The following is a 14,756-nucleotide window of genomic DNA, read 5'->3' on the forward strand; positions in this document are numbered from 1 at the left end:
AGTAACAAAACATTTCAAATATTTTAAGTTTAATAAAGTAACAAATATATTAACCGTAAATATATTTAACACATGGTGCTCAAACCCTTTATAAAACATTCTGAAACATTATTTAAAATGTGATTGATAAAAATGAAATAAGACTAAAATCAATGGAATAATAAACCATGTTCATGGTACCTTTAGTTATTATTGCCTCTAGTTACCATTATATTAATTTCAGCCATCAAATCTTTTTTCATTTGCATTCGCATTCCACAAAATTGGTAAAACTCATCTTTGTAGAAACAATCTAAATACAGTACCACTTACCAAAATGCTAATTTTGTTCATTTAATTAGTCATATATTGATTACTTAATATCTGTGATAAACTGTAAACTGTTAGGTTGACACAGATGGACAACATATGTCTCATACTCTCAAAGTATGTGCTATACAATAATGAAAACCAGGAAACAATAATTGTAACAGAACACTTTATGTCCTGTAATAGAGTTGAAAGAGGTGTGGTAGTTACAGAAAAACCGGAGTTATCAACACAAAGTGCTTTAAAGGAAAATGAGCTGAATTTTGAAGTGTTTAGGGGAGTATGACACGCAGTGTAGTGAATATGGTTGTGGGAGACACATTTTCAGCATATGCACCATGCTGAATCTTTTATATTTTTACAATGAGTGTATACTTCTTGAACTTGAGTTATGTCATAGGTAGTTAGATATATGTCACATGCAATTGTATGGACAGTCAATTACCCAGTTTACCACCAAAAAAGTTGTGAGAGAAATCCTGCATTCATTCAGTAAATCTACATGTATCAATTACCTACAAGTGCCAGGCATTCCTAGAACATTATAATTGTCATTATAATGTACTAAACTCTGTAGGAAATGATTCAGGAATTATGCAATGATGGACTATTAATTGTATAATTTTCAGATGTTCATGCTATGTAAATTTTTGAGGTTAGATAAGAATTTGAATACATTTGAACAAATGGTTTAGACATTTTAATTCCAATATCAAAAAGCATACTGTCCTTTCCAAGAAAAAATAGCAAGCTATCTTTATTATAAATATTAAATCTATTCACACTGAAAGCAAATAGTTCTGGACAGTTGAATTTTCTTAATTGTAGAGAGCGCTACCTTTCCATACTTAATATTGAGAATGCATATCGTTTTTATGAAAGTGTTCCTCAAGTGAATTCTAGACCTCAGATTTGGAACATTCCCTGCTAATGAAAATACATTTATTTGTTGTCATTTAAAGACATTTTGACTGCATAGTATTCCATGGTGTATATGTGCCACATTTTCTTAATCCAATCTGTCACTGATGGACATTTGGGTTGATTCCAAGTCTTTGCTATTGTGAATAGTGCCGCAATAAACATACGTGTGCATGTGTCTTTATAGCAGCATAATTTATAATCCTTTGGGTATATACCCAGTAATGGGATGGCTGGGTCATATGGTACATCTAGTTCTAGATCCTTGAGGAACCGCCATACTGTTTTCCATAATGGTTGAACTAGTTTACAATCCCACCAACAGTGTAAAAGTGTTCCTATTTCTCCACATCCTCTCCAGCACCTGTTGTTTCCTGACTTAAAAATAAAGAGTTGTATATTGCAAAGCAATATATATTGTCAAACAATATATATCATCCAGCAATATAGGATATGATATATATGATTAATAATAGGCTCTTTGAGAGAAGAGGTTTTGCCTTATTTAATCATTAAATTCCCTGATGTAGCTGAGTGACTGGTGTAATGAAGACCATGAAGAAAAGTTTCACAGGATGTATGTTACAGGCTTATCACACTGATTCCTTTCTCAGATTTACAATTTAGCATTTGCTATTTAGAATGGCCATGAGAGTATATGTAACACACAGTGTCCTTAATAAGACTATGACTTGGTAAATAAAGCAGAGGACTCTAGTTCTCTGTCAAAGAAGTTTCTGCAGGAGATATCAAAAGACAAGAACAAGACATAAAAGTTTTGTTCACCTGGACCATTTGCTCTCTGGTTAATGCATGTATTTTAAACTATCTGATATCCTTTTCTTTCAGCCATCAGAATGACAATAAAAAACCAGAAGGTCCAAAAACAATCTGAGACTCTATTTGGTGATTCAAATATAGTGCAAAGTTAATTTCACCACTCTTATTTTTTATTGTCTGGAGGATCCTTTGTATATACAAATTTAATTGACTATTGAATAAGTGCCAATCTTCCAGATTTACTGAAACTATAAAAGTAATGCAAACCAAGACTAGTTAAAGCCACCACATCAGGACTACAGCCAATCACCCCACTGGCTTCTTAGTTCTCTTTCCCAGCTATACTCTGGAAATATTAAATTAGATTCATGTTAACTACACAGAGAAAAATGAGGCAGAGGAAGGTGTCTTCAGAAAGGCCCCAATAACCCTTAGTGTCCATAGTTGGGTCTGTATCCTGTACATCGCCTTTAATATTTTTAGAAGCAGAAAAATAATAAACTTTCAAAGCTCTAAGTACAACAAGAAATCTGCTGCACCCTTCCTGCCATTCCTCATTCAAAAGTGTTACAACATACACATGCTTGCACAGTGACAAGGGGTAAAACCAAGTTCTGATTTTATTCTTGTCCTTGAGGACTACTTAAATGATTTTTTTTGGAAAGACTAAATACACTTTCAAAAATGATTCTCCTAGTATTTCTGTGCCTGCTTTCCTGGTGACATAAAGCACATGTTTAGGCTCTCCTGATGTATCTAAAACAGAGTAGTTATTGCAGCATTTTATTTTATTGAAGGTTAAAACAAATAACTTTTTAAAGAGATATGTTAATGTACTTATGGCACTGTAAGGGGTGGAGTAAAAAAACTCTTGAAAATATTTAGACTAATCTGACTAATCTCTAATCTCTTAACAACTAGAGTTAGGAGATGAGATTTTAAGAAAAACATACAGGGAATCAGAATAGATATTAATAACAACTCTGAATAAATATTTAGTAAGACAAAAAGTTTGTCTGGCCACAGGATTTGTAAGGATCAATTCTTGTTACAACAGTCTTTGGAGTAGCAAAAAATTGAAACAGCCTAAATCTGAGAATTAATTTGGAAGGAAGCACATCAATCACCTCAATAAGAGCAACAGATGACACATTATTCATACTGGAAATATACATATTACATGGACCACTTATATTGTCACCGATACTCCCCAAAGGAACCTTTTTAGATAAGATGTTCAATTTCCTCTGCATTCCAAGCTGCTTCTACTTTATTGATGTACTTATGAAGGGACAGAAAGAAAACTAGTGAATAATAACTTTTGTCACATGAAACGTTAATTCTCATATAGATTATATATATGAAAAAATAATACTTTTATGTAATTGACATGTGTCTCACTTAGTTTATTGGTGTTAAGTGATTTTCTGAAAAGTGTCTCTTAACTCACATAGAATAGAAAGATAAGTGATTGGCATAACAACTATTTAACCTCAGTGACAAGCTACACATTTAAAAGTAGCTTCGTTTTCCCAGGATACATATTATGAAATATAAATGAGGATTGATGGCAGCCTGAATTAAAAAGTCAATAATCCTCCAGAGAACATTTCAAACCATTTGTTACAGTCATTTTTAGTTAGGAAGTGCACTCTATAAACTTGTCTTTTTCTTTCTATTGGCAACGCATGAAAAAAAAGAAACTGATAAAGACTACCAAATTGTTGTCACATTGGATTTAGGATCCAATTTGCATGGACTACCAAGAAAAGCTTTAAATAGGCTCCTAATATTTTATGAAAAAGGTGATATTTAAAGATAAGCTTCTATACACTAAATAATTCCAAATGGTGTTTGATGTCTTGCTAACACAGCTCAGGAAATGCCTTCAACTTAAATAGTTTAAACTGATTGGGTTACTTTATATAATAATATCCAATACAATAATATAATATAAACATCAAATAATATAATATTATGTATATATTAATACAGAAACATTATAAAAAGTTGACATTACATATTATAATTTATTCTACAAAAATGTAATCAAGTAAACTTCCATTACCTAAAATGGAAGGAGATACAAAAGGATGTAAATGTATATATTTTATTCAAAAATTAGGTGAAGTATAAAATTTGATTTGTTTATTTTTGAGTTTTAAGATAATAATATATAGCTATTCACTGAGCAACTCCTGAGCACAGTACATTGTACTGGTAACTTTCTCCATCACTCACTTGCTCTCTTTTCTATATTACACATCCAGTGAGTGATAGGTTCAAGTTGAAATTAGCCAAGTGGAGCATTGAAAAAAAAATACATTCTTAGCTTAAAATATCTCAGATGGTCCTAATAGTATAATAAATGTCTTTATGAAAGTATCTACTGGAATTTGACTACTTGGCATCCACATTCATTAAATTATGAATTAGATTGTTAGCTCTAATACATAAGGCACATCAGAGATACTGGAAAAAATCATATTTTAAAAGTAAAGTTCAAATAAATTAGTGCATTTATAGTATCTCAAAGCAGTATTAATAATGCATCTCAAATATATGTAACTTTTCAAGGAAACTGAACTATTGCTCAGTTTAAAAATGATATCACCATTTAAATAAATCAAACAAATCTAATAAAATTTTATTTAGTTCATCTGATGGTTCTTAGAGCATCAAATGTAAATAATCAGACACTATATATAGATGACCAATTGCTCTAATAATACATAAGACTAGTACATTTTAACGTTACACAAATTTAGAAATGAAGGTGAGGTTCTGATACTTAAAAAAAAGTAGAAATTGAAAATGGAGGAAACTAAATAAAATAAAATATATTTACATTTACACAGGGTTTTCTTTCTGGAAACTTTTGTGTTTATATGGAATCCTTGCAAACATTTATCATCCGAAAACCATTATGTGTTTTATGATGATAGTAGGGAAAAAAAGGAAAGGTAGATAGATACATATTTCTCAAAGGCCCATAGCAACTTAACTGCATTAGACTAAACCAGTACTTCTATCTACTTTAGGAAGGATCTAATAGAATTCATTTAATGTAATAATGCTTCTGATCCAGTATTAGGAAGATTCTAATGTGAAAAAAATAATCTCTGTAAGGCTAAGTCTTACTTTTTTCTCATTCTGCATACCTTCATACACTGATCTTTCTTTAGAAGTTTCTGCATTATTGCTGGAGAGTATGGAGACAGCATAACCTGGCTGTTTTGGATGCCTGAATTTAGTCAAGAGATAGAGGTCACTGACCCAATACAGTGACTTCATTCTAATTGAAAACAAAAATGAATTTAAGGTGAATCGTCAGGTCACTGGTAAGTAAACAACTAAGCACTGACTATTTTTTCCTTTTTCTTGGTGCTATTATCTTGTATTCTTTTGAAGAATTCTATCATGGCTCTTCCACAAATTATTCACACAGCTGCAACTGTTAGAAAAGGTTCTAAGAAAGCTTGAGGGTAAGAATATAAATGTCTCTGAAGTAGTGCTGACTCACAGCAGCAGCTGGATGGCTCTGTTTGTATTATGACTTCCTTTGTCATTAAAGCAACTTTCCTATGAAAAATTACAGACTCGGTTTAATAAATATTTTAAATGCTACTGAGCTTGTCCAATGCCTTTTGTCTCTGACATTATTAAAGCCATCAATTTCTCTTTAACTTTGTCCCAAAGCAGTCTTTTTATATTCATGATTTTCACACTACCTCTCGTCAATATTACAAAACTCTCTGATCACATTATTGCAGTCTTCATGAAAGTGTAGAGGATGCAACAAATGTTGGAGACAAAATATAAATTAAGAGCAACATTCTTAGGGTCATAAACTTTGGTGAGTTGTTTTATCGGGTCTTCTTATTTATCCTATGACATTGTAAGAAATGACAATACTTTAACCTAGTTTAAAAGAGACAGTTCACCCTAGTTTAATTAACTTAGTTGGAGTTTACTAATCTTTAAAGTTAGTGGCCTTTTTAATCCTCAATTTTAAAGTCTCAGAAGTCACCATTTTAAGAAATTCTCTCTGAAACACCAAAGAAAATATAACAAAAGCGTTTAAGATGATAATACATAAGATGTTGTTTCTCTAAATCTAAAGAAAAGAAAGAATAAATAAGAAAAAAATAATAACATAGCCTGGCACATGCTGGATGCTGGTTTCTTTTTGACAGATTTTATTTAATTTTATTTAATGTAGATCTAATTTAGAGATCAGGAATTCTCAAAGTGATTATTTGAGGCAGGGGTTGTGTAGCTGATATATTACAATAACCTCCTCCTAAGCAGAAAATTTGAATGCATCTCTAACACTTTCTGCTATGCTGTAAGGGATAAAATATCCCATTTCTGAGTCCTGATTTCTCCATTTGTAAAATGTGAAACTCTTCTGAGGATTAAATGGATTAAAGGAAACACTCTCTGGTAAATTCTCAGCCCATTGCTAGGCATGAGTCAGCAAGCAAAGTTTAGGTGTCTATTTACATGTTTTGTTGTTTTTGAAAATACGAGTTTTTTGTTTTTGTTTTTGTTTTCTTTTGCCAGTTATACAGAGAATGTCTAAGACTGAATAAGAGGAATGGAAAATGTGTTTAATTTCACTTGTCAATACCAACTGATTAGTAGAAATGAACTTCTTAGAGATGGGAATTGAACCTGCCTAAGCCCATGAACTGGTTCAACAGGAAAGAAAACTATAATTGATCAGCAATGTCTATCAGGACTAGAGGGAGGGAAGTGGAAGTATGATGTATTCCAAACTGGTTTAATGTTCCAGATGTAAATGTAAACCCTATCTAAATACAATGTAGGAATAGATTTATTCAAAACTGTATCTAAACGTATTTTAAACAGATCAAACACCTTCTCAACACTTTTTTAGTCACAGTTGCACCTCAGTAATGTGCATGTGTATATATACCCTATAAATAGGCAATGTTTGCAACCTAGAAGGTAATGAAAACATTGCATTAGGGCTTAAGCATAAAAAAATTATCTTTCAATATTATATTAAAATGTGTTGCAAAATATATATAATTCTGGAAGCTTTTGCTTATAATTTTTCTCACAGCTAGTTCTCTAGCTAGCCTTATCTTCTACCACCATTTGCATAAGAAACAGAATAATTTTAACAACATGTAAGACTATAAAATATAACATGCCATGAATCAGACAGGATTACTCAAGAGGAAGATTTTGATTAAAACCTGTAACTGACTTGCTATGTGATTTTGGTACACTCACTCTAACTCTATGAGTGCTTATTTACTCATTTGTAAAATGAACATTAGGAGGAAAGAATAAGACAACACTTTAAAATATAAAATACTATGCAGATAGAAATGAATTCACGACAATATTGTTGAAGATCTTTTCAACAGAGTAAATGATTAATAATATTAGATAATTTTACTCAGGAAGTTTTATTGCAAACTAACATAGGTAAAAAAGCAAAAAAAAAACCCTTAAGATTTAGTGGGTTATATCATCCATATTTATACAAACTTAGTTTGTAATTCTCTGTAAGAGATTATATATTCTTTTTATCCTGGATTAAGTTCATTTTATCAAAATGAAGTAATTTCTTTAGAAACTGCCTAATTTGTCTTAGAACAATTTCTATATAAACTAATCAGCTGAGAGTTATAAATATAATTTCCTAATTTCAGAATGAGCTTCATAGTGGGAATTGTACATGAAATCTACTTGTACTTGGAAGTTGTCATGTAATACCGAACTATAAAATGAATTTAATAAAGTCATGTGTATTAATAATTTTGAGAAAGCACTCTTAAATAAAGCAATAGTTCCCTTATTTGAGTATCATCACTTCATACTTTAACCAACAACAACTTTCAAAAGAAATCTTTAAATTACAAAACTACAAATAAAAGAGCAGCCTTAAAAATACGTATAAATTATAATAAGCCTAAAAGTTGCTAAACAAAGATAAAATATTTCTGCACCTTATTTACACAATTTATTATGTACTTTTTTCTCATTTTTTGTTATTAAGCATGCTGTAACTTTTAATCTTCAAATCTATAGAAAATTTCATGACAAGCATACTAAACTGGCTAACCCTAAATGGAGGAGAGTTTTGCTGTTATTTTACACTTAGTAAAATTAAAAATGTTTAGAATATTCCTAAATTGACAGACATTAGAATAGTTAATTTTCCCTAATCAAAACCTAGTATTTTTTATCATCTTATAGAGGCATGAGGCAAAGATCAGTATGTGTCTTTGCTTCGTCTAAAATCATGGGTCACATGAAGCCAGACCAATCAAGCCTGGAGGTCCAAACTCAGAAAGCTTAGAACATTTAGCCTTAGAAAGTTCAGTCATGTACACTTGGAAACTTCCTAAGCTTTCTGAGTCTAAATAAACTATCATAAAGCCAGCATAATAACAGTAATCTAAGGATAGTTGAAAAAAAAAAAAGACAAATCATGCTTGTAGAGAAGTCATTAAAACGATGCTGAAAAGTGAAATTATTCACGTCGGTTATCACTTTTTTCTTTTTTTATGTCTATGTTATTAATTTCTCAAGGCATCTCATATTTGTTACAAATACATAATATAGACTACGTAAAATATTGTCTTCCTTCACCATAGATTTGGAAATAACCAGGTTTAATCCTTTAATATGCAAATATACTTATATTTGCTAAACTTTTACTTATTCTAACCCATTGTAAAGAATAAAGAAAAATATTTTTCTAGAGTAAATCACTCATGAAGAACATACAAGTCAAAAACTAGTATGTACCCAATGAATAGAATAAAACTTCATATGCAAAATATAAAAGCTGAAGGATTTCTGATTGAAACTGTAACAATGGTGAGGATTTTAATACATGCTTTAAAAAGAATTTAACAAATGAACTAATTAAGAATTAAGCAAGAATAAAGAAGATCTTAACTCAGTCAGTGTGTTTGAGATATACTATAGATAGACAGATGTCTGGATGGCTATTATACTGGTGATCTCATGTCATTCAATTTACAATTCATATTTGGGCCCAGTAAGAGTGGGGTTTTGTTCAGTTTCATAATAGTTGGTTCTGAAAAGTATCTGAAAAAAATTCAGCTACCATTCTTAAAAATTCTAAATTGCATATAAAGGGAATCAAGCTATATTTTATAATGCTTAGTATTAAAATACTAATAAGATAAAAGACATTTAAAGAAAAAAAAACATAAAAAAGTGGGCAAATGAACCAAACAAACACGTTTTAAAAGAAGACATTCATGTGGCCAACAATCATATGAAAAAAAGCTCAGCATCACTGATGATTAGATAAATGCAAGTCAAAACCACAATGAGATACCATCTCACACTAGTCAGACTGGCTACTATTAAAAAGTCAAAAAACAACAGATGCTGACGAGGTGGTGGAGAAAAAGGAATGCTTATACACCGTTGTTGGGAGTGTAAATTTGTTCAGCCATTGTGAAAGACCCTGGGTGATTCCTCAAACACCTAAAAATAGAAATACCATTTGACACAGCAATCCCATTACTGGGTATATACCCAAATGTATATAAATCATTCTATTATAAAGACACATGAATGTATATATTCATTGCAGTACTATTCACAATAGTGTAGGCATGGAATCAACCTAAATGCCCATCAATGATAGACTGGATAAAGAAAATATGGTACATATACACCACGGAATACTATAAAGCCATAAAAAGAATGAGATTATGTCCTTTGCAGGAACATGGATGGAGCTGAAGGCCATTATCCTTAACAAATTAGCACAGGTACAGAAATCCAAGTACCATATGCTCTCACTTATAAGTAGGAGCTAAATGATAGAAACAAATGGACACATAGAGGGAACCAACACACACTGGGACCTTTTGATGGGTGGAGGGCAGGAGAGAGAGGGTGAGGAAAAATAATTAATGGGTACTAGGCTTAATGCCTGAGTGAGGAAATAATCTCTACAAGAAACCCTCATGACACACGTTTACCTATGTAACCAACCTGCACTTCCACCCCGAACTTAAATAAGCTTAAAAAAGAATTTCTTTTTAACATCAAAACAAGACGAAACAGGATTATGACCTACCACCAATTTTCACTATTATTTAAAATTGCTTTGAAGTTTAAAAATATAAATATTGCATAATAGACAGCTTTGCAAGAATTTATTTGCAGATGACATGATGGCTTACCTTTGAAACCCAGAAGACCAAAATCCAAAAGTATTTTAACCAACAGCAAATTAAGGTTCACAGACTTTATTATCTATGAGTATATATAAAACATACATTTTCCATTAAAAGCAAAATAAAAGTTCAAGAAAAAAATAGCAAGAAAGATCCAGATTCCATTTTTTAAAAACTATAATTATATTAAAGGTCTTAGAAAATAAAATAATGAATCAACTGGTGTTTTGTGATTGGCATATGTCTTAATTTAAAATAATTGCACACTTTCTTAAATGATAAGTTTTATGCAATTTTAACCAAAATAGGGTCTATCTTTCTTTCCTTTTCCCTTTGTTTCTCTATTTTCCATTTCCCCTTCCTCCCTACTTCTCTCTTCTTCCCTTTTTTCTCTCTGTTTGCCCATATTTTCTTCTGAAAAAACAATAAATGTGGGAAAAGTACTGAAAAAAACTGATAGAACGAATAGTTTGAGTGCATTTGTTGTAAAGGATTCAGACTTATTTTAAAGCGATGTTAACCAAAATATATGATACAGATCCATGGAGTTAATAGAATTGATACCAGAAATGGATGCAATTTGTATACTTGTAAAATTATTTCATATATAAACATATAATAATTGTATATAACACAGAAAATAAAATAAACACATAAGATGTATAATAAAACATGACAATGATTATTAAAATATTACATATAATGTGTGATGAAAAGAGAATATCAAACTATGGAGAATATATCATTTTATTCTTGGGTAGTATGTAGGAAATAGTTGGCCATTTTCCTTAGCAAACTAATGCAGGAACAGAAAACTAAATACATGTTCTCACGTATAAGTGGGAGCTAATGATTAGAATACATGGACACGCAGAGGGGAACAACAGGCTATAGGGCCTATTGGACAGTGAGGGTGGGAGGAAAACAAAAATCAGGAAAAATAATTGGTAATAGGCTCAATACCTGGTTGAAAATAATCTGTACAACAGACCCCCATGACACAAGTTTACCTATATAACAAACCTGCACATGCACCACTGAGCTCAAAATAAAATTTCAAAAATATTATTAAAATTTTATTTTAATAAAATAAAAAAAAAAAAGAGATAGAGAGAGAGAGAAATAGGTCAAGTACGGTGGCTCACGCCTGTAATCCCAGCACTTTGGGAGGCTGAGGAGGGCGGATCACTTGAGGTCAGGAGTTAGACACCAGCCTGGCTAACATGGTGACACCCTATGTCTACTAAATATACAAAGATTAGTTGGGCATGGTGTTGCGGGCCTGTAACTCCAGTTACTCAGGAGGCTAAGGCAGGAGAATCGCTTGAACCTGGGAGGCGGAGGTTGCAGTAAGCTGAGATCATGCCACTGAACTCTAGCCTGAGTGACAAGAGTAAGATTCCATCTCAAAAAAAAAAAAAAAGAAAAGAAAAGAAAAAAAGAGAGAGAAATAGTCAACGCTACTTAGATAAGATTAGTTTTTATAACACAGTATGCAAAAATGTTATAAATCTTACTGGCAAAGGGATTGTAAATTAGATTGTAACCTAATTCTAAACAAAATTATGCAAAAGTAAAATGAACATTCAACATTCAGAGTTCATTATTTGGGAATGTATTCCTACAACTTTGGATGTTGGGGTTAATATTTCTTTAGTAAGACAAGAAGTTCTGTGGGACAAAAGAAATGTTTGATAAGTGGCATTAAATAAAATTATTCTGCATTGTGATTATTCAACAGAAATATATTAGATAACATATGTAAAATATGTGAAATAAAGAATCATTGTACATTTCTCCACTAGAATAAGTACTGCTACATATGAAAAGAAAAATTGGACAAGGGTTATGAACAATCAATTCCAAGAATACATCAAAATGGCTGAGTACATGAAAACATACTCAAGTAATAATCAGTGAAATTAATTGTTTTAATGAGGAAAAATTTTTCAAAATTAAGAAATATTAATAGAAGGTATTCTGGGTGAGTTTATGGAAAAATGAACTTTCATATATTTCTTAATTTTGGGAGAATAATTTGCTATAAAATTTTAGCATAGCAATATAGCATTATCTACCCATTTTTAAATGTGTGTGATTTTTAATGCAGAGATTCTTCTTTGATTAAGCTAATCTAAAGAAATTAAAGCACTAGTATATAAGTACAAGGATGATTATGTACACAATTGTGTATAATAGTAACTTGGGAAATCTGAATAATCAATATTAAAAATGATGAATAGATTATCATACTATCATACTCTGGAATATTATTAAACAACTAAAAATAATGAGCTAAGTTACATATATTGCATATATTGCCCAAAAATAAATTTAAGATATCTTAAAAGAAAAAAAATCCCGAGTAACTTATAGAGAATGAGCCCATATTTGAGAAACTAACGTGTGCATATGTGTTATATGTGCGCATATAACTTATATAGAGGTACACCTTAAGGTTCAGTCATGTGTCGCTTAAAGATGGTGATGTTTTTTGAGAATGTGTCCTTAGGAGATTGCATTGTGTGCACATCATGGAGTGGACTTACACAAACCCAGATACCACAACCTACTACATACCTAGCCTATATGATATGGCCTATTGATCCCAGGCTACAAACCCGTACATATTACCGCACTGAATACCACAGGCAACTATAACATAATGGTATTTGTGGATATAAACATATTGAAACATAAGAAGAGTACAAAAAATACAGTGTTATAACCTTATGGGACCATTACATGGTTCACTGTTGCCTGAAACCTCATTATGTGATGCTACTATTAATTCCTTTTCATGTATTTTCCATGTATATTGACCCAGCATTTAATTGCCAATAGTTTTCATTTATTTTTAGATATTTTTTGATAAATATCACATAAAAATTTTAATCCAGGCCGGGCGCGGTGGCTCAAGCCTGTAATCCCAGCGCTTTGGGAGGCCGAGATGGGCGGATCACGAGGTCAGGAGATCGAGACCGTCCTGGCTAACCCGGTGAAACCCCGTCTCTACTAAAAAATACAAAACACTAGCTGGGCAAGGTGGTGGGCGCCTGTAGTCCCAGCTACTCGGGAGGCTGAGGCAGGAGAATGGCATAAACCCGGGAGGTGGAGCTTGCAGTGAGCTGAGATCGGGCCACTGCACTTCAACCTGGGCAATAGAGTGAGACTCAGTCTCAAAAAAAAAAAAAAAAAAAAAAAAAAAAAAATTAATCCAATCATTTAATTAAGGAGGAAATTCAAACCACATATATAAATTATAATAAATATATTTGCTTTTTTAATGTACTTTATGTTCATAATGTAGTTTACATTGTTGCTATTCTTTTTATTTACTTTTTCTTACCTATACTGCACTGATAAAAGTTCTTTTTATTCCTTCCCTTTCAATTCTGCTTTTGTGTAATTCCTCTTTAACTATGATATATAAAAGCTTAATTTTTAAATTATATTAAGAAATTAAGTAGCAGCTACTCTCCACAAAAGATATGAGACAATCTCCATCCATAATTGAGTTTTATATCTTTGCTTTCTCACTTAATGCTCCTCACATCCACTTTTAAAACCTAGAAAATGTGGCACATATACGTAATGAAATACTATGCTGCTGTAAAAAAGGATGAGTTCATGTCCTTTGTAGGGACATGGATGAAGCTGGAAACCATCCTTCTCAGCAAACTAACAAAGGAACAGAAAACCAAACAGCACATGTTCTCACTCATAAGTGGGAGTTGAACAATGAGAATACATGGACACAGGGAGGGGAACATCGCATACCATGGCCTGTCAGGGAGTGGGGGGCTAGGGGAGGGACAGCATTAGGAGAAATACCTAATGTAGATGAGAGGTTGATGGGTGCAGCAAACCACCATGGCACGTGTATACCTATGTAACAAATCTGCACATTCTGCTCATGTACCCCAGAACTTGAAGTATATATATAGTGAAAACAGAAGTAGCAAAAACTCTGGCTCAATCACATGAGATGGACCAGGGAATTCTTTTATTTTCCTTGCCTATCTAGGAATCAGAACTGAGGGCTACAAGTTGTCTGAGGTAAATAAGTGATTATAAGTGGCCATACAGACTTGAGCCATTGTCTTACTGCTTCTACTCCTAAGGTCATGCTCATGCATATAAGTTTCTATTTACCTTTTGTTAATGTTAATATGTTATTTTTCTATCAGAAAGTTATTAACTTAAGTCTCACACCTTGTAAAAAAAAAAAACTCGAAATGAATTACAAATGTAAATGTAAACTGCAAAATTATAAGGCTTTTAAGAGAATATATAGACAAACTTCTTCAGTATCCGGGACTCAACAAAGAACTCAGACTGACAACCAGACATCTACAATCATCTGATCTTTGATAAACCTGACAAAAACAAGAAATGGGGAAAGAATTCCCTCTTTAATAAATGGTGCTGGGAAAACTGGTTGGCCATATGTAGAAAGCTGAAACTGGATCCCTTCCTTACGCCTTATACAAAAATTAATTCAAGATAGATTAAAGACTTAAATGTTAGACCTAAAAC

The 14,756-nt window shown here is 32.0% G+C and overlaps 1 protein-coding gene across 3 annotated transcripts in view; it reads right to left on the reverse strand.

Moving 5' to 3' along the window:
• FSTL5 (follistatin-like 5) overlaps window positions 1–14,756 on the reverse strand; it is an 825,267-nt gene that overhangs the window by 155,853 nt on the left and 654,658 nt on the right. The gene's annotated exons all lie outside the window — the stretch shown is intronic.

This window comes from Mandrillus leucophaeus, unplaced genomic scaffold, assembly GCF_000951045.1.
Source record: "Mandrillus leucophaeus isolate KB7577 unplaced genomic scaffold, Mleu.le_1.0 Scaffold259, whole genome shotgun sequence".
Classification (NCBI taxonomy): domain Eukaryota; kingdom Metazoa; phylum Chordata; class Mammalia; order Primates; family Cercopithecidae; genus Mandrillus; species Mandrillus leucophaeus.